The sequence below is a fragment of the Macadamia integrifolia genome, chromosome 3 (genome assembly GCF_013358625.1).
Source record: "Macadamia integrifolia cultivar HAES 741 chromosome 3, SCU_Mint_v3, whole genome shotgun sequence".
NCBI lineage: Eukaryota > Viridiplantae > Streptophyta > Magnoliopsida > Proteales > Proteaceae > Macadamia > Macadamia integrifolia.
The window spans coordinates 16,913,661-16,934,316 of NC_056559.1; positions in this window are offsets into that span (position 1 = coordinate 16,913,661).

The window sequence follows — 20,656 nt, forward strand, 5'->3', positions numbered from 1 at the left end:
TTCTTTTTCTTTTTCCCTCCCCATGTTTATTCATCATTTTTTCTTTATTATTTTCTTGTATTGCCAGACTTGGCATTTTATGAATGGAAATCTATCTTCAGCATAAAGAAAATCTTCTTTGTTTATGATTTTGAAATTTTAAGCATGATTAATTCCACAACTCAAGTCTTTATTAGAATTATCGGAATAACACGAAAATCCATGTATCACGTCTTTACTAGCAAGCGAATTACATAGAATGGAAATAACTTCCCTACCACAGACAGAATATGTAGGTAACAATGTGGGGAGACAGTTCTTAGGGTGGGTAAAAGTTTACCAACTCCTCCGGGTCCTCTGCTTCAAGTCCATACTGTCAGCTCATGTAGGCGGGCAAGTAAACTAATGTGTGATTAAACCCATCAACCTAATGTAGTTGCATCCAGGGGTCTACATTAGAAAATCATCTCGCGAACATCCTGGGCATCTCCATGTAATATTTGGTGCAGTTCTTCCTTATAGGTACTCCTCCCAAACAACGATGAATTTGAATTCCGGGACTTCCCTCCTATCTTGGTAACAAAGAACTCCAAGATGGCATCCATTTAAATGCTTGGTCAGCTTCAGTTTGTTAAGCAGCCCAATTTAGAAAATAGCAAGACTTCTTTGATAATGATCAAGTCCAAATCTATGGCTATGGCTCATATCATCAAATCCCTTAAATGTCTCTATAAGAACCGTGGGAATGATATCACCTCCTTCTTTCAATTGCTTTACCACTTCTAACAGAACAAGTGGTGCACCACGTCCGGGTGTCCGAAGAACATAGCGAGCTATCATGCAAAGTAGATAAGCATTCTATGATCTTTGCTAATGGATTCCTCCCATTGATAGATACCGGGTGAAGATCCTAGCCACCTTCAAAATGTCGATCTTCTCATATCTAATAAACTGCTTCACTTCCTCCTTTTCCCATCCGAAGAAGTCCTGAATTTTTTCTGAGGAATCTTTCTTCAAAGATGGTTGAATCAATCTACTCTTAGGTGGAGATAACATACAAACTCGGAATTCTTCGAGAGTTAGATAGATCTTAACCAACCCAAACTAAAATATGTGAAGATTGGTATCCCAATTTTGAGGCACTTGTCGGAGTAAATTCTGATGTAATTCTACATACCCAATCTGACTGAGCATTGACATATTCATAAATTCTAGCAGTCCTGGTGCCATTATGTTCATGTCGAAGGTCTATTTTCTCAATGTCTCATCCAAAAAGCCCATGACCTTCCCGCAATCATCATAAACAAAGAGGAGATGAGATAATTTTTCAAAATATTACTCATTAGCTATTGACACAACCAAACCTTTACCACTATTACATCAAATCCTTTTTTTTTTTACTAATTAAGGGTGAGGAATGAGCTGGCCTTGATTTACTCGTGCCGGGTGGTGACTTTTGGGGGATGGAGTTCTGGATAAGAATTTAGAGGACCATAAGTGAATAACAGATACCTAATGGCCTTTATGCCAAATGGCGATTCTTAAAGGACACAAACTATGATGATCTTTTTAGATACATTGATTATTAATCAAGGAACCAATTTATTGCCTTAAGATTGTTGAGGCCGCACTTGCACATGTCAAGTTGCCTACGTATCCCTTGAGAGGAATTAGGTCTAGCATAGTTCGGGTTATTCACCCTTTCTGACATAATATATCTTAAGTTGATCCATGTTGACCAGTCTGGGTATTTCTTCGTCATTGAGGTCTATGAGTTTCACAGCCTTTCTTGGTAGAATTTCTTTGACAGTGAATGGGCCACTCCAGTTCGGCCTGAATTTCCATCTTGGGTTATGAATTGGGCCTCTTTGTTCTCAAAGAACAAGCTCACCTTCTTCTATGTGATGGGGCTTCACATTCTTATTGAAGGCACTTGCCATTCTTAGTTGATATTTCTTCAGATATCCACGGCCTTCATACTTCTTTAATCAAGAAAGTTGAGCTCGTCGTGTCTAACCTTCACCCATTCTCCTTCAAATAACTAACTATTAAGGAGTACCCTTAAGGATGCTACTAGGATTTCCATGGGTAGTACCACCTCAATCCTGTATACCAAGGAAAAAGGAGTTGCCCCTGTCGAGGATCATACAGAAGTTTGATATGCCCATAAAGCAAGTGGCAACTTATCCACCCAATCTTTATGTGTTTCAGCCATTTTCTATAGGAAGACCTTGATGTTCTTCTTAGCTGTTTCTACTGCCCCATTGGTCTATGGCTTGTAAGTGGTAGAGTGGTGCCTTTTGATGTCGAACTTGGTGCAGATCTTGTCAGTTTTGCCCCAGAAATGGGATCCTTGATCTGATATCAGCTCTTGGGACACTCCACATCAGCAAATGATATTTTCTTGGATGAATTTTTCCTCCTTAGTTGAAGTGATGACTGCATATGATTGAGCTTCTACCCACTTGGTGAAATAATCAATAGCCACTAAGATGAACTCATGACCATTGGATGCCTTGGGGTCGACCTTTCTTATGATGTTGATGCCCCAAGTAGAGAATGGGCAAGGAGAACTGAGTGAGTGCAATTTCATCGGTGGGATGTATATGATATTGGAAAATATGTGCAATTCATCGGTGGGATGTATATGATATTGGAAAATATCTAACATTTGTGGCATTTCTTGAAAAAGCTCACACAGTCCACTTCCATTGTGTTCCAATAGTATCCCAGTCTGAGAATCTTCTTAGCTAGCATCTTGGCATTCATATGGGGTCCGTAAAGGCCTTGATGAATTGCCTCCATGATTATTGTAGCTTGCTCTTCATCCTCGCACAGTAACTGTATTCCATCATAGGATCTCTTGTATAACAAGTCCCCTTGAAGAATAAATTAGGTGGCATATCTCCTTAGAAATTTCTTTTCTCTATCTATAGGTTTAGTCAGGTACTTCCTTTCCTTGATGAAATCTACTATGTGAGCAAACCAAGACCGACCATCTATGGTGAGAGAGTTCACCAAATTCTGATAAATGGGCCTGCTTTTTTGTTCCACTAAGAATGGTCGGACCCTAGCCATAGGGTTGCATTCTACTATGGAAACCAAGGTTGCAAGGGCATCGGCAAACCAGTTGTTGTCCCTCTGAAAGTATTTGAACGAGATCTTCTCAAAGTTTCAACTCACTTCTTCCAGATGTTCTTGATACAGCTTTAGTTTCTCATCTCTGGTCTTCTACTTTCCTTGCGTTTGACAGATGAGAATGGATGAATCACCATATACCTTGATCCTTTTTACCCTAATGGTCAGAGCGATTTCTAGCCCAAAGGCATGAGCTTCATATTTGGCAATATTGTTGGTATATGAGAAATCAAGGTGGAATGACGAAGGTATGTAAAGGCCGTCAGGAGTGATAAGTAATATTCCCACACCACACCCATTTTGATTAACTGCTCCATCAAAGAACAACTGCCATTCATTAGCTGTGTCTTCTTCTTCTATTGCTATGATTTCTTCATCTGGGAAGTCATAATCTAGGGCTCTTTCATCTTCTATGGGATGGGCAGCCAAATAATCAGCTATAGCTTGCACCTTGATAGATTTCTGAGCAACATAGGTGTTGTCAAATTCTGATAACAATAGCAGCCACCGAGCCATCCTTCATGTTAGAGCCGGTTTCTCAAATAGGTACTTGATTGGATCCATCCTTGAGATCAAATGTACCGAATAAGCTACAATGTAATGTCACAACCTTTTTTTTGCCAAAATCAGTGCAGCACAAGTTCCTTCCAGAGATGTGTACCATATCTCATATTTCAAGAACTTCTTGCTGAGGTAGTATATGGCATGCTCCACTCCCTTCTCTGTTTTCTTTTGTGCTAGTAACGAGCCATTGAAATATTCTCCCAATGATAAGTATAACAGAAGTGGCTCTCCTTCCACTGGTGGAATCAATACTGGTGGGTTCATAAGATATCCTTTTATCTTATCAAAAGCTTTTTGGCATTGGTCATTCCATTCTGTGGGCTGATCTTTCGTTAGTAGCTCGAAGATTGGGTCATAGATCATAGTCAATTGAGTTATGAACCTGCTGATATATTGAATATGACCCAAGAATCCTTGTATCTGCTTTTCCATATGAGGCATGGACATTTCTTGGATTGCCTTGATCTTCATAGGGTTGACTTTGATGCCCCTTTCACTCACCAAAAACCCCAATAATTTTTCTACCGTGCCCTGAATACATACTTTTGAGGATTCAATTTCAGCTGATACTTCTTGATCCTTTCAAAGAATCATCTTAGTGTAGGAAGTCATCTTTGATGCCCTTTCTGATCCCTTGACTTCACTATCATATCGTCCACATAGACTTCCACATCTTTGTTCATCATGTCATGCGATATAGCTATAGCTACTCTTTGATAAGTTGCCCTTGCATTCTTAGTCCAAAGGGCATCACCTTGTAATGATAATTTCCCCATGGAGTGGTGAAGGCTATCTTTTCACGATCCTCTGGGTGCATGCTCACTTGATTGTATCTTGAGAATCCATCCATAAATGATAACAAGGCATGCCCCACTGTGTTGTCAACCAATACATCAATGAGAGTTAGTGGGAAGTCATCCTTAGGGCTAACCTTGTTAAGATCTTGGAAATCTATGCATATTCGTACCTTATCATCTTTCTTTGGTACTGGTACTATGTTGGCCAACCACTGGGGGTGTTTTACCACTTATAGAAAACCTGAATTCCACTGTTTCATGACTTCTTTGATCTTCTCACTCCATTCTGGATGCATTCTTTTGAGCTTCTGCTTGACAGGCTTTACCTAAGGGTAGGCTGGCAAATGATGTTGCACGATGTTGGGGTCTATACTAGGTATATCCTCATAAGACCAAGCAAAGGCTTCGACGAATTCCTTCGGAAGACTAATCATTTGCTCTGCTTCTTCATCATCTAGGGTGGTTCTAATTTTTACCTCTTGAAGGCATTGGTCGGTTCCTAGATTAATAAACTGGTATCCTCACAGATGGGTTGGATTTTCTTTGGTTTGCATCGTCTTATTAGGTCATGGTATTTATTAAGATCATCATCAGAAAAAGGAGGCAAGTTATACTCGAAATCAGAAATTTCATTCATAAAAGGAGTAACAGACTCGAGACTCGACTACAGACTCGATGACTGCCTTGATGCTTTTATCAATGGTATTTAGGTTGGTTGACTCAGCAGCATGAGTAAACTTAAAGTTCTCTCCAATGGTTGTCTAGTTCAGGAGTGGGTCAACGGCTCGATGGATGAGCAGATGTGGCAAAGGACCTTTTTCTTCTTCCTGGAAAGTCACTGCTATCTCTTTAGTGGTGCTAACATTGTTCTCTTTGACAGATGCTTGCTTCTTCACAAATGCGAGTTGATCAACCTCATGCTCTCTGAAGCCAAACTTTATGAGGGGTGAGGAGTGGTGGAGACTGCTCAATCCTCTTTCTATAAAGTCCAATTTTTCAAGCTTATTGATAGAGGCTATTTCTGCTCCTTGGTCACATCTCTGACCACCATCACAGACCTTTCTGTTGCAGTTGATTCGGGCACAGTACATACAGGCCATCATTTTTTACACTCTTCTTCGCTTTGCATACATGCTGTCCTTCCTCTAAAGGGCCTAGGCTTGAGCTCATGTAGCTCATGAGCTAGTGGTTCTAGTAGAAATGAACAGATGTGGCTCTTCAAATTAGTGGGAAGCTTTAAACTCTAGACAAGCCTTATCTTCTTTTCCCATTCTCTCTTCAGGAGGATTTAGGGACTTAGTGCCTCCTTTGACATGATCAATGCTATAGGGTTGCTAGAGGAAGACCCATTCTCAATAAATGCAATTTCTGCTATCCCAGGGATGTAGCTATCCTGATCACTTTCCTTAGTTTGCAGTTGTTCTACCATATGAATTACCCAGTCGAACTCATCTTGAAAGAACACTTCGAATCCTAGTTGCATCTTTGTGGTAGTTTCATCAAACCATAGCTCAACATTCCCACAAAAGGGGAAATCTTCTCCTTCCCTAATGAAATACCCATTGAGAGTGGGATAGTAAGAGCCAGATATTTTTCGTAATTCCCTTAGTCCCATTCTAGGAAAGTATTGCATGTTCTTCATCATTTGACTCACCGGTGGGCTCCAAACTGCTTCATAGTTAGCCAGGATTTTTCTTCTGGTGTTTCCTTGGCAAGGGCTATGCAAGTTACTTCCATTTCAAAACCACTAAGTCAGACTTCATGGTCTTATTCTTCTCCCTTTTTCATGTTGGCTAAGTTGTTAACCACTTTGGGATCTCTAGCTACTATAATCACTTTCCCTTCATGAATCAATTTCATCTTCTGATGGAGGCTGGAGGACACTTGCATGATGTAACTATGATCTTCCCAAGAGCATGTTGAAAGATGTCGGTATGTCAATGAGCTGGAAATCAATGTCAAACTTCACCAAGCCAATCATCACGGCAATGGCGAGGATTCAAAGGATTTCCCTTTTGGTGTTGTCATACGCTCGTATTATCTGATTTGATGGTCTCATTCCTTCCATATTAACACCAACACTTTTGGCCAACCTCAACGGTAGAACATTCAAAGCAGATCCATTGTCAATAAGTAATAGGGGAACGACCTTCTTAAGGCATTCTACTGTGATATGCAAAGCCCTATTGTGCTGGGCTCCTTCGGGGAGTTCAGATTTTGAGAACATTAATGACTGCACCGCATTTGTGAGAGATGTATTGGGTCTATCTCTATTGGCACTTACATATTGGTGAGGAACTTCAAGACTGCCTCTCGGTGTGAAGGGGAGGGCATCAATAATCCCCAAATTGAGATATTGGCCTGGGCCTTCTTGAGTTGAGCTAAGACTGGGTTCTTTGGTTCTTTCTTCAAGCCACTTGTTCCAGTCTCATTGGTCCTTGATTGTTCTACTGCTAGGTCCTTGCCCTTGTAGTCTCTTCTGCTTCGAGTCTCCATTACACTGACAGGTTTCTTCACAATAACCTTTGTGGGATAGTGATCCTTATCACCACTATTTGTTATGATAATTATCCCTACCATAGAATCATCCTTTTCTTCAGATTCTCCCTCCCTGCTTGGGGTGGAAAGTCGAGGTCCTTCACAGATATCAAGAGCCCTAGCTCACAATTTCTTGACTGCAGTGGAAAGGCATTTGACTCCTGTATCCACCATTTCTGCAAGTGTGCCATGTCCCCTTACTTTTTCAAGGTTTTGCATTTGCTCGGTGTAGTAGTATTCATTGATGGCCACTTCACCTAACATTTGGTTAATTTCATAAACTTTGAGTTTTATCTCAACCAAGTGCTCATAGACGTTACTCATGTGCTCTGCTATAGGGTTTACTTCACCTTTAATAATGATCTCATATCCTTCACTATCTTCTGAATCTGATGCCGACTCATCCCCTTCCATGTGGATCGTGAGTGCTGATTGGGTAACATCTGTGGGGTCAATCATCGAATCATCTTTGTCGATTGCATATACAAAATATCTTCTAGGATCTTTGGGTGATTAATACCCAGATTCGTCATCTTCATTATTATTCCAATATCCACTGTCGTCCCAGTCTTGGTACTCATCATCACTTCGAGAATCAAAGTCATCCCCATAATCCTCATCCTCATCCTCACTCTCGTCATCATCGTTGTCATCATCATCCTCTTCTTCACTGATTTCTTCCTCACTTGGTTCTTCATCAGATTCCTCATAACCCCTGAATTCTCTCACATGCAAACGTTCATAGTATTTGGAGCATATGGATCAGAAGATTTTTATAGGGCCAGACTTAACCTTATTGGCTCAGAGCTTGATCAGGCCAGACTCATCAGCTTCTGTATCACTCCCTATGTGGATTAGGGAAGTGTGCTCTTTGATTTGTTCCCGCATTGCAAATGCCATTACTACTCTGAAGAGGTCATTTGTGACTTGTTCAATGGTCTCTGGATTATCCTCCTGAGCTATGGTTGTTTAAATCAGAGGAGTGGGATCAACATCTTGACATTCTCCTAAGACATTCACCGAATCTGTTGATAAGGTTATCTTTGGAGAATCTGGTAATGCGAGCATATTCTTCCAACTGTACTTGCCAATCCATCCTTCATTAGGGTTATCCACTGAACCTTGAGAATGGGAATGGTATGAGGGTGATGAGGGATATGAGGCGGGGTGATATGAGGGTGATGTGATATAGGAGATAGGGTATTGTGATGAAGATAGGGGTGGTAAGATGATGATGAGGTTCCTTCTCCTTGATGGTGCGGTGAAGGATGATAGTATGGTGGAGGTTGATGGTATAGTGGAGGTTGGTAGTACGGTGGAAGTTAATAGTATAGTGGAGGTTGGAGGTATGGTATGGTGGATTCTCCTATTGATGATGAAGGAGTACTGGTGGATGTCTGAACTTCTGATTCTTCTTCTGATGACTCTTCTCTTTTGGGAGTCCTTACGACCTTGGCCCTTTGCCTCATGACTTTCCTGTAGGTGCAGGCATTTATGTGATTCTTCGGAGCTCTAGGTGTGATAAGTTGATTAGGATCACTCTCTATTGCTTCTTCTTCTAGGTTGTATACACAACTTGACTGAGGACCTCCAAAATCATAGAACATGAGATTCTATTTTCCACATGTGTTCTAGTGGCTATCAAGGGATCAAAAGTCTGTAGATGTTGGTAGCAGAGAACATCATAATAAGGCTTAGACAAATTTTCAATCAACATTTCTACTTGCTCTGCTTTAGAGGGTCGGTTTGCCATCTTGGCGGCCTTGTCTCTAAACCTCATTAGAAAGTCGGTGAATCCTTCTTTGGGTTCCTGTCTCAACGTCTGAAGTTCCCTACACTTCACATCCACTTTGGTTTTGTATGAATACTGCTTAGTGAAGGCCTTCACCACTATTGTCCAATTCTGAGTTTGGGTAGACTCCAACTGTGTAAGCCCTCAGTGCTGGCCCTGATAGGATTAACATGAAGGCTTGTCCCATTTGGTTCCTAGCAAGTTGCCATAACTTGGCAATGCTGAGGAAGACTTTGAGATGAGCCTTGGGGTCTCCTGACCCGTCAAATATGTTGATTTGCTATTTGAAATTTTTGGGAATTCTTGCCACAGAGAAGAAACTCATCTCATCAGAATCCACCACTTGACTTTCTAAAATCTTTCCTATTTAGAGCAAATTTTCTAACTACTCTCTGATTTTTATTTTTCTCTCCATCTCTGGAGGTTCCATCCAGACATGCATCACAAACTCCTCTTCCTCATCTTCAATCAATACCCTGGACGGAGGGACTGAGGAATAGGTTCCTCGTTGACCATTTGGACGAGTAGGTGAAACTCCTCGTTGACTGGTTGGCATGATTGCTCTAGTTCTCTTAAGTTAACCTGGGAAGAATTTCCATGATAACCCGTAGCTGTGTTCTATTCCAATTCTCCTGAAGTTAGTGCTGGTTCGATCCCGGTATCAATCCTAGGAGGGTTTTGGAGCATGTACAATATCTGGGCTAATCCTCTCTTGACCTCAGCAATTTCTATTTGCAAGGTCTCTACGGGGTGGACCCATGCTTGCTCGAGTGATTTAAGGTTGTTGAATCCATGTGAACTGAAATGTAATCACTTGTAAGTAGACAGTCTGAGAGAGACGATGGAGGTGACACTAGACATAAGCGAGTCAATCTGTTACCTTGATTTGTCCAAACGGAACACGGAGAATACTTGAGGTGTGGAATTGTGCCTGAACCAAAAGTGGCTTATTTTAGGATTCTTGTATTCCCAACCCTTTGGTTATTCACCATTTAATTGTCAACCAATGATTCATCCAAAGTTAGTCCACTTAATGATAGGAAGTGGATAGGGGTTGATGCCCCTAGTCCACTCAGTGCCATAAGTGGGAGATGCACACAAATGGCTTGACTAGAATACTCCTATAAGACATTCTCTGCCCATAAAGTCATGTTTTCCTTAATCTTATCCCACTAGGTGACCTTCCTCCTAGTTACCTTCCTCCTAGTTTCCTCAGGTCTTTTAGATAATTTCGGCATTTTGTGGAACTTTGATGGGTATCTCCCCAGAGTCATGTATACCAAATCATCCATATCACATTTCTAAGGAGGAAGGACACCTTTTATCCGAAACCCACTCAGGAGAGCATTTTCTTTATGACTAGAATGCATTATAGGAGGATTCCTCTTCAAGACCTCAAACAAATTCTGCAGATCAGCTTGTGGTGTTCCTAGTGTTCTCCATCTATTTCCTTCATTATGCAAGTATGCAGTGGATGCAATAGGACCGACAAGGCTTCCTTGACAGGATCTATATATGCAAGGTACATGATCCTTTTGATATACCCAGAGGTACAAGATCAAAGGGGGTGACTTCCTTGCCCATTACTCATGACTACACATGAGGTTAAGCAACTAGCCATGGGGTGATGGAACTGTGAGTGATTGTGTGCAAAAGAGTAATACAAGAATATCATTATTCCATCTTAGAATGTCGTAAGGTGCACGGATCTCCCTAAGGGTGTTGGTACAATTATGAATATCCTTTCCATTTAACAATACCCCACACCCTTATGCAGGAAGCAGCTGCCATTTGCTCTCAGAATACTATCCATGACATGCACTGACCTCCCTGAGGGTGTGGGCATGACAGGGAGTCCCTCACCAAATGATTTCACTCCACGATGCATGACGTGATTAGGGAATACAAGTACAAACATGGGGTTAGCCAAATATGTTTTCAAACAGATGTGGTGGAAAATTTTCTTGCATTTAATGATAGCATCTAGTGTCAGAAGCTTGACATGTCCCCAGTGGAGTCGTCACTGTGAGGGTAGCGGCCAGAGATCTCTTCTTTTCCCCTTTGTGGGAGAGGAAAAAAGACTTTATGCATTCGGCCCTCTCTCCTCCCTTTCTCTTTCTTAGGGAGGGGTGTGTCATGTGTGCTTACCTACGGGCCTCGGACCACCGTAATGCTACTCGGAGATATGTGGAGGCCTATTTCGTAAGAGTGTAAACATCGTCATTGAGACGAGTATTTGATGATGGTCCAATATAGGGGATTAGGATCATACAAAAGGGCTTTGCAGTCCTCACCTAGGATTATGGGCCTAGGACCTAGGGGTGGATCCAATTCTTGAAGAAAGGGCCCGAAAGTTGGTCTAGTCCAGAGATTTAGGGTACATGTCTGGTTATAGAGTTAGGAAGACATTAGGCACCCAATCTACTCAGTTCAATCGGTCTTTTTGCTAGATGCTTAAGAATGAACATTTTCCATAATTATTCCTGTTCCGCATGCATGGCTAAGTTATCACACATATATACATTGTCTGAATTTAAATAATTATATACACTAAAACAAGGTCAGTATAAAGTCTACATTATACTAATTCGGTTCAGAAATTATACCTGAGCTTGACCCCTGTTTCGGGTCAAGAGCGGTGGACCCCTGATTAATGTTGCCACAAACTTCCTTGTGGGTTCTCTCAGCTTAGGGAAAGATGGTCTTGACCTCCAACTTTCTTTTTTGAGAGATGCTGACTGTGTTAATATTTGGACAGAGTTTCGGCTAGGAACGGTTACTTTCGGGCTTAGACTGAGGTGTCAATTTGGCAGAGCTTCCGCTAAGGATGGGCTACTTCCTGATTTTGGCTGAGATGGCACTCTAACAGAGCTTCTGCTAGGGATAGGCTATAGGAGTGATCGGCTAAGGTGGCACTACAGCAGAGCTTTCACTGGGGATAGGCTATGGGAGGGCTAGGCTAAGGTGGCACTCTGATAGAGCTTCCACTAGGAATAGGCTATGGGAGGGCTTGATGAAACTCAATTGATTGAGGAACTTTGAAGGCTCGAAGAACACTTTGAATCTATGAAGATCACTTTGAAGACTTGAAAACCTCAAAGGGGGGGACAAAGGAAAAGTTTCTCCTACACAAAAAACTCACTAAAAAAAAGCAGATGATTGAAGAACTTTGAAGGCCCAAAGAACACTTCGAATCTTATGAAGATCTCTCCAGAGAATTGAAGAACCTCAAGGGGGAGGGGAGGTGAGAGGGTAGAGCTTATCTACAAGGGGTGCTCACTATGAGGCTTGAGTGCCAAAAACCAAAGGGAGGGGGTATTTATAGATTTTTTGGACCAATGGGGAGGAAAGAGGGATCTCCTTGGCCAATGGGGTTAAAAAGTGAATTTTCTTAGCCAATGAGTTAACAAAGTAAATTTTTGGGCCAATGGGGTGAATGGTAAATTTCTTTGGCCAATGAGGTGCTTAGATGCTTTTTTGGGTCAATAGGAGGAAAGAGGTAATTTTTTGGCCAATGGAAAAGAAAGATGCTTTTTTGGGCCAATAGCAGGTCGCGATGTAGGATATGCTAGCGGGGCAGTGTGGAGTATACAAGCAGGTGTAGAGGAGATCTCCTCACAAAATTGGTCATCAGAGTAAGGATTTCGGCGGCCAATGGGGGCGTCAGGGCTCATGCAGGAGCACTACGGCTCTTACGGGGGCGCTACGGCTCCTACAGGGGTGCCGCAACTCCTGTGGGGCATCGAGGCTCTTACGGGGGAGTCAAGGCTCCTGTTGGGTCATCGGGGCTCCTGTAGGGGTGATGGGGTTCTGAGCCGATGCACAAGGCCAATCGATGTGCATGACGATGCCTAATGTTGGGCCAAGTTGGTGCATCTGAGGGTGTGCAAGGCCACTTATGGCATGGTGTGGGTGCTCGCATGGGAGGGGTTTGGGTGCTCATGGCAAGGTGTGGGTGCTTGCATGGGTGGAGTTTGGGTGCTCATGGCAAGTTGTGGGTGTTCGCATGGGCGGGGTTTTTGGGTGTTCAAGGTGTAATTTCTGAGAATGATTGTGGGAGATCCGATGGTTCAATTTTGGCGTACCATATATCATGGAATTGTGATTCTATATACTATCCATCTGTATGGTCACTTTGGACTGGATTCCTTCGTATATCAAAAGTCATAATTGGAACCTTCTTTTCTCTTGCATGGGATTCTGGGAATTTTAGGTGAGTATGAAATGTTTTTGGGTTGGGTTTCCTCAGTCAATTGTCATCTCTATTGATTGGAAGCGAGAGGTCACATCCAAGATCTGTAAGTCATCATAGCTAGGGGAAGGTGACAAAATTGGCTGTCTACAAGTACCAGTTCCAAAGAAAGATGGTATGGTGTGTATGTGCATAGATTTTTGAGATCTTAAAAAAATAAGTCCAAAAGATGATTTCCCTCTACCTCACATTGATGTATTGGTCGACAACACAGCAGGGCATGCCTTTTTATCATTTGTGGATGGATTCTCACGATACAATCAAGTGACCATGCACCCAGAGAACCGTGAAAAGATAGCCTTCACCGCTCCATGGGGAACTTATTGCTACAAGGTGATGCCCTTTGTATTGAAGAATGTTGTGGCAACTTATCAGAGAGCGGTTATAGCCATACTGCATGATATGATGCACGAGGATGTGGAAGTCTATGTGGATGACATGATAGTGAAGTCAAGGGATCGGCAGGGGCATATTCCTAAACTAAGACATTTCTTTAAAAGGATAAAAAAGTATCAGCTGAAGTTGAATCCTCAAAAGTGTGTATTCAGGGCAACAATAGGGAAATTGTTGGGACTCTCGGTGAGCGAAAGAGGCATCAAAGTCGACTCTGCCAAAATCAAGGCAATCCAAGAAATGCTTACACCTCACATTGCGAAGCAGATACGAGGATTCCTAGGTTGTATTCAGTATATCAGCAGTTTCATAGCTCAACTGACTATGTCTGCGAGCCAATCTTCAAGCTACTAAAGAAGGATTAGCCCACAAAATGGAATGACCAATGCCAACAAGATTTTGATAAGATAAAAGGATATCTTATGAACCCACCAATATTGACACCACTGGTGGAAGGGGAACCAATTCCATTGTATTTATACTTTGGGGAGTTTTCCACGAGCTCATTGCTAGCACAAAAGAAGACAAAGAAGGGGATAGAACAGGCCATATACTACCTCAGCAAGAAGTTCTTGGACTATGAAACATAGTACACATCTTTGGAAAGAACTTGTGCTGCACTGATTTGGGCAACAAAAAGGCTGTGACACTACATGGTAGCTTATCTAGTATAGTTGATCTCAAGGATGGATCCAATCAAGTACCTCTTCGAGAAACCAACTCTAACAGGAAGGATGGCTCGATGGCTGCTATTGCTATCAGAATTTGACATCACCTATATTGCTCATAAGTCTATCAAGGGGTAAGCCATGGCCGTTCATTTGGTTACCCACCCCACAAAAGATGGAAGAGCCTAAGATGATGCCTTTCCGGATGAAGAAATCATAACAGTTGTAGAAGAAGATACAACTAATGAATGGAAGTTATTCTTTGATGGATCGGCTAACCAAAAGGGGTGTGGTGCAGGAATATTGCTTGTCACTCTAGGTGGTCTTTATTTTCCTTCGTCATTCTGCCTTGATTTCCCCTGTACCAACAACATTGCTGAATATAAAGCTTGTGCCTTAGGATTGGAAATAGATCTAACCATTGGGGTGATAAGGATCAAGGTATATGGAGATTCAACCATTGTCATCTCTCTGATGCAAGGAAAGTGGAAGACCAGAGATGAGAAACTGAAGCTAAATCAAGAACATCTGGAAGAGGTGATTGGACACTTTGAGAAGATATCATTTGAATACTTCCAAAGGGATAACAATGGGTTTACCGATGACCTTGCAACCTTGGTTTCCATAGTAGAATGCAACCCTATGGCCCGGACCCAACCATTCTTAGTGGAACAAAGAAGCAAGCTCATTTACCAGAATATAGTGAACTCTCTCACCATAGATGGTGGGTCTTGGTTTGCTCATATAGTGGACTTATCAGGGAAAGGAAGTATCCGATTGAAGCTACAGATAGAGAAAAGAAATTTCTAAGGAGATATGCCACTCAGTTTATTCTTCAAGGAGACTTGTTATACAGGAGATCCTATGATGGAATATAGTTGTTGTGTGTAGATGAAGACTAAGCTAGAACATTCATGGAGGAAATTCATAAAGGCCTTTGCGAACCACATATGAATGCTAAGATACTAGCTAAGAAGATTCTCAGACTGGGATACTCTTGGAACACAATGGAAGCAGACTATGTGGGCTTTGTCAAGAGATGCCATAAATGTGAGTTCTCATTCAGTTCTCCTTTGCCACACATCCCGCTAATAGAAATTGTACTCACTCGGTTCTCCTTTTCCATTATCTACTTGGGGCATTGATGTTATAGGAAAGGTCAACCCCAAAGCATCCTACAGTCACCAATTTATGTTGGTGGCCATTGATTATTTCACCAAGTGGGTAGAAGCTCAGTCATATGTAGTCCTCACATCTGCTAAGGTGGTAGAATTCATCCAAGAAAATTTCATTTGCTGATATGGAGTGCCCCAAGAGCTGATATCAGATCAAGGATCCCATTTCTGAGGCAAAACTGACAAGATCTGCACAAAGTTCGGTATCAAAAGGTATCGTTCTACAACTTACAGGGCACAGACCAATGGGCAGTGGAAGCAACTAACAAGAACATCAAGGTCATCTTATAGACAATGGCTGAAATACACAACGATTGGGCAGATAAGTTACCACTTGCTTTATAGGCATATCGGACTTCTGTACGATCCTAGATAAGGGCAACTCCTTTTTCCTCGGTATATGGGGTTGAGGCGGTTCTGCCAGTGGAAATCCTAGTAGCATCCCTATGGGTGCTCTTGGATAGTTGGTAACCTGAAGGAGATGGGTGAAGACTAGACATGACAAGCTTAATTTTCTTGATGAAAGATGCATGAAGGACATGGATAGTCTAAGGAAGTATCAACTAAGAATGGCAAGGGCCTTCAACAAGAATGTGAAGCCCCGTCACATAGAAGAGGGAGAGCTTGTTCTTTGAGAATAAAGAGCCCCAATTCATGACCCAAGAGGAAAATTCAGGCCCAACTGGAGTGGCCCATTCGCTGTCAAAGAAATTCTACCAAGCAAGGCTGTGAGACTTATGGACCTCAATGGGGAAGAAATACCTGGACTGGTCAACATGGATCAACTCAAGAGTTATTATATCTGAAAGGATGAATAACCTAAACTATGCTAGACCTGATTCCTCTTAAGGGATATTTAGTGAACTTGACATGTGCAAGTGTGGTTTCAACAATGTCAAGGCAATAAGATGGTTCCTAGATTAATAATCAAGGTATCTAAAAAGATCATCATAGGTTGTGTCCCCCAAGAATCGCCATTTGGCATACAAGGCCATTTGGTATTTGTCATTCACTTAAGGTCCTCCAAACTCTTAAATTCCATCCACCCTAAACTCGCCAATTGGCACTAGTAATCAAGGCCAGTTCATTCCCCAGCCTTGATTAGTCAAAAAAAAAAAAAAAATTGATGCAACAGTGGTAAATGTTTGGCTGTGTCAATAGCTAATGAGCGATACTTTGAAAAAACACATCTCTTTGTTTGTAATGGTTTTAGGAAAGGACATGGACTCTTTGGATGAGACGTTGAGAAAATGGAACTTAGACTTAAACATTACGGCACCAGGATTGCTAGAATCTGTAAGTATGTCAATGCTCAGTTGGATTGGGTGTGTAGAGCTACATCATAGTTTACTCCAATAGGTGCCTCAATATTAGGATATTGATCTTCACGTATTTCAGTTTGGGATAGTTGAGATCTACCCGACTCTCAAAGAATTCTGAGCTTGTGTGTGTATACACCGAATTTTATCAACCTCCCCTGACTATGATGACTTACGGATCTTGGACATGACCACCTCTCACTTCCAATCAACAGAGATGACAATTGACAGAGGTAACCCAACCTAGAAACATTCCTTACTAACCCAAAATTCCTAAATCCCATGCGAGAGAAAAAGAAGGGTCCAATTATGACTTCTCATATATGAAGGAATCCAATCCAATGATATATGGTACATCAAAATTGAGCCATCTGATATGGTATATCAAAATCAGACTATCGGATCTCCCGCAATCATTCCCAGAAGTTATAGCTTGAACACCCAAACCCCACCCATGTAAACACCCACACCTTGCCATGAGTGCCCAAACCTCGCCCATGCGAGCACCTACACCTTGCCATGAGCACCCAAACCTCGCCCATGCGAGCACCCACACCTTGCCATGAGCGTAAACCCCGCCCATGCAAGCACCCACACCTTGCCATGAGTGCCCAAACCTCACCCATGTGAGCACCCACACCATGGCATAAGCAACCTTACACACCCTCACATGCAACAACCTAGCCCAACATTGTGCATCCTCACGCACACCAATCGATCTTACGCACCTCGTATGCATCGGTTCAGAGCCCCGGTGCCCCCGAAGGAGCCCTGATGCTGCCGCCGGAGCTCCGATGCCCCACAAGAGCCTAGGCACCTCCGCTGGAACCCAGGTGCCCCCGCAAGAGCCCAAGTGCCCCCGTAGGAGCCTTGGCACCCCCAAAGGATCCTAGGCACCCCTGTAAGAGCCTAGACACCGTTGCAGGAGACCAGACACCCCCGTAGGAACCTAGGCCCCCAGGAGCCCAGGAGCCCCAACAGGAGCCTATGAGGCCCTGTAGGAACCCTGGTGCCCTCGCCTACTGCCTCGCACCCCTACATAGTGTCTGGCACCCCCGTTGGTGATCGAAATCCTTATTTCGATGACCAGATTTGTGAGGGGATTCCCTCTTCACCTGCTTGTGTACTCTATAGTGCCCTGCTAGCGTACCGTACACCGTGACCTCCCATTGGCCCAAAAAAGTATCTTTTCACACTATTAACAAAAAAAGCATCTTTCTTTTCCATTGGCCAAAAAATTACCTCTTTTCTTCTATTGGCCCAAAAAAGCATCTTTTCACCTCATTGGCCCAAAAAAGCAACTTTGCACCTCATTGGCCAAAGAAATTAACCCTTCACCCCATTGACCCAAAAATTCACTTTGTTACCCCATTGGCTAAGAAAATTCACTTTTTAACCCCATTGGCCAAGGAAATCCCTCTTTCCTCCCCATTGGTCCAAAAAATCTATAAATACCCCATACCTTTGGTTTTACACACTCAAGCCTCCTAGTGAGTACCCCTTGTAGAGAAGTTCTGCCCTCTCTCTTCCCCTACCCCTTGAGGTTCTTCAAGTCTTTGGAGAGATCTTTATAAGATTCGAAGAGTTCTTCGGGCCTTCGAAGTTCTTCGATCATCTGCTTTTTTGAGTGAGCATTTTATGTAGGAGAAACATTGCCTTAGTCCCCCCTTGAGGTTCTTTAAGTCTTTGAAGCAATCTTAATAGATTCAAAGTGTTCTTCGGGCCTTCCAAGTTCCTCAATCATTTGAGTTTCGTCAAGCCCTCCTATAGCGTATTCCTAGTGGAAGCTCTACCAGATTACCACCTCAGCCTAGCCCCTCCCATAGCCTATCCCCAGTCGAAGCTCTGCCGAAGTGCCACCTCAGTCTAGCACTCCCATAGCCTATCCCTAGCGGAAGCTCTACCATAATGCCACATTAGCCTAGCCCTCCTATAGCCTATCCCCAGCGGAAGCTCTGTCGGAGTGCCACCTCAGCCTAGCCTTCCCATAGCCTATCACCAGAGGAAGCTCTACCGGAGTGCCACCTCAGCCTAGCCCTCCTATAGCCTATCCCTAACAGAAGCTCTGCCAGAGTGCCACCTCAGCCTAGCCCTCCTATAGCTTATCCTAGCAGAAGCTCTGTCAGAGTGCCAACTTAGCCAAAATCAAGAAGTAGCCCATCCCTAGCGGAAGCTCTGTCAAATTGACACCTCAGTCTAAGCTCGAAAGTAATTATTCCTAGTCAAAACTTTGTCCAAATATTACCACAGTCAACATCTCTCAAAAAAGGAAGTTGGAGGTCAAGACCATCTTCCCCTGTGCTAGGAGAATCCACAAGAAAGTTCGTGCCAACACTAATCGGGGGGTCCACCCCTCTTGACCCAAAACAGGGGTCAAGCTCAAGTATAATTTCTCACCCAAATTAGTATAATGTAGACTTTATATTGACCTTATTTTATTGCACATATGTATTTAAATTCAGTCAATGTATATATGTGTGATAACTTAGCTATGCATGTGGAATAGGAATAATTGTGAAAAATGTTCGTTCTCAAGCATCTAGCAGGAAGACCAATTGAATTGGGTAGATTGGGTGCCTTACACTTTTCCAAATCTACAACCTGACATGTACCAAAATTCTCTGGACCAGACCAACTTTCGGATCCTTTTCTTAGGAATTGGGCCCACCACAGGTGCTAGGCCCATAATCCTAGGTGGTGACTTCAAACCCTTTGGCATGATCCTAATCCCCCGTATTGGACCATCATCAAATACTTGTCTCAATGATGACCTCTTTACACTCCTACGAAATAGGCCTCCACATGTCTCCAAGAGACAGTACGACTGTGCGGGGCCTACAGGTAAGCACACACTACACACCCCTCGCTAAGAAAGAGAAAGAGAGGAGAGAGGGCCGAATGCATATAGTCCTTTTTCTCTTCCCACCAAAGGGGAGAGGAAGAGAATCTCCAATCGCTACCCTCACAGTGGCGACTTCAGTAGAGACATGTCAAGCTTCCAACACTAGATGCTACCATCAAATGCAAGAACATTTTCCATCGCATCTATTTGAAAACATGTTTGGCTAACCCCATGTTTGTAATTGTATTCGCTAACCGCATCATGCATCATGCTCAAAGTGAAATCATTTGGCGAGGGACTCCTTGTCATGTCCGCACCCTTGGGGAGGTCAGTGCATGTCATGGAGAGTACTCTGAGAGAAAATGGTAGCTGCTTCCTGTACAAGGATGTGGGTTATTGTTAAATGGTGAGGATGTTCATATTTGTGCCAGCACCCTCAACGAGGTCCGCACACTTTATGACATTCTGAGTTCGAATAATGATATTCCCATATTACACTTTTGCACACAATCACTCATGGTTCCACCATCCCATGGCCAGTTGCTTAACCTTGTGTGTAGTTAAGAGTAATGGGCAAGGAAGTCACCCCTTGATCTCGTACCTCTAGGTATATCAAAAGGATGACATACCTTGTATATATATATCTTATCAAGGAAGGCTTGTTGGTCCTATTGCATCCATTGCATACTCGCATCATATAGGAAATAGATGGAGAGTGCTAGGAGCACCATAAGCTGATCTGTAGAATTTGTTTGAGGTTTTGAAAAGGAATATTCCTATAATGCATTCTAGTCATAAAGAAATGTTCTCCTAAGTGGGTTTTTGGATAAAAGGTGTCCTTCCTCCTTAGAAATGAGCTATGGATGATTCGGTGGTATAAGTGACTGTAGGGTGATTCCTGTCTATGTCCCATAAAATGCCGAATTATCTAAAAGACCCGAGGAAACTAGGAGGAAGGTCACCTAGGAGACTGTCTACTTCTAAGTGATTACAGTCCATTTCATATGGACCCACACAACCCTAAATCACCCGAGCAAGTATGGGTCCACCTTGTAGAGACCTTGTAGATAGAAATGGCCGAGGTCAAGAGAGGATTAGCCCTGATATTGCACTTGCTCCAAAACCCTCCTAGGACTGATACCAGGACCAAATCGGCACTGACTACATGAGAGTTGGAATAGAACGGAGCTATGGTTTAT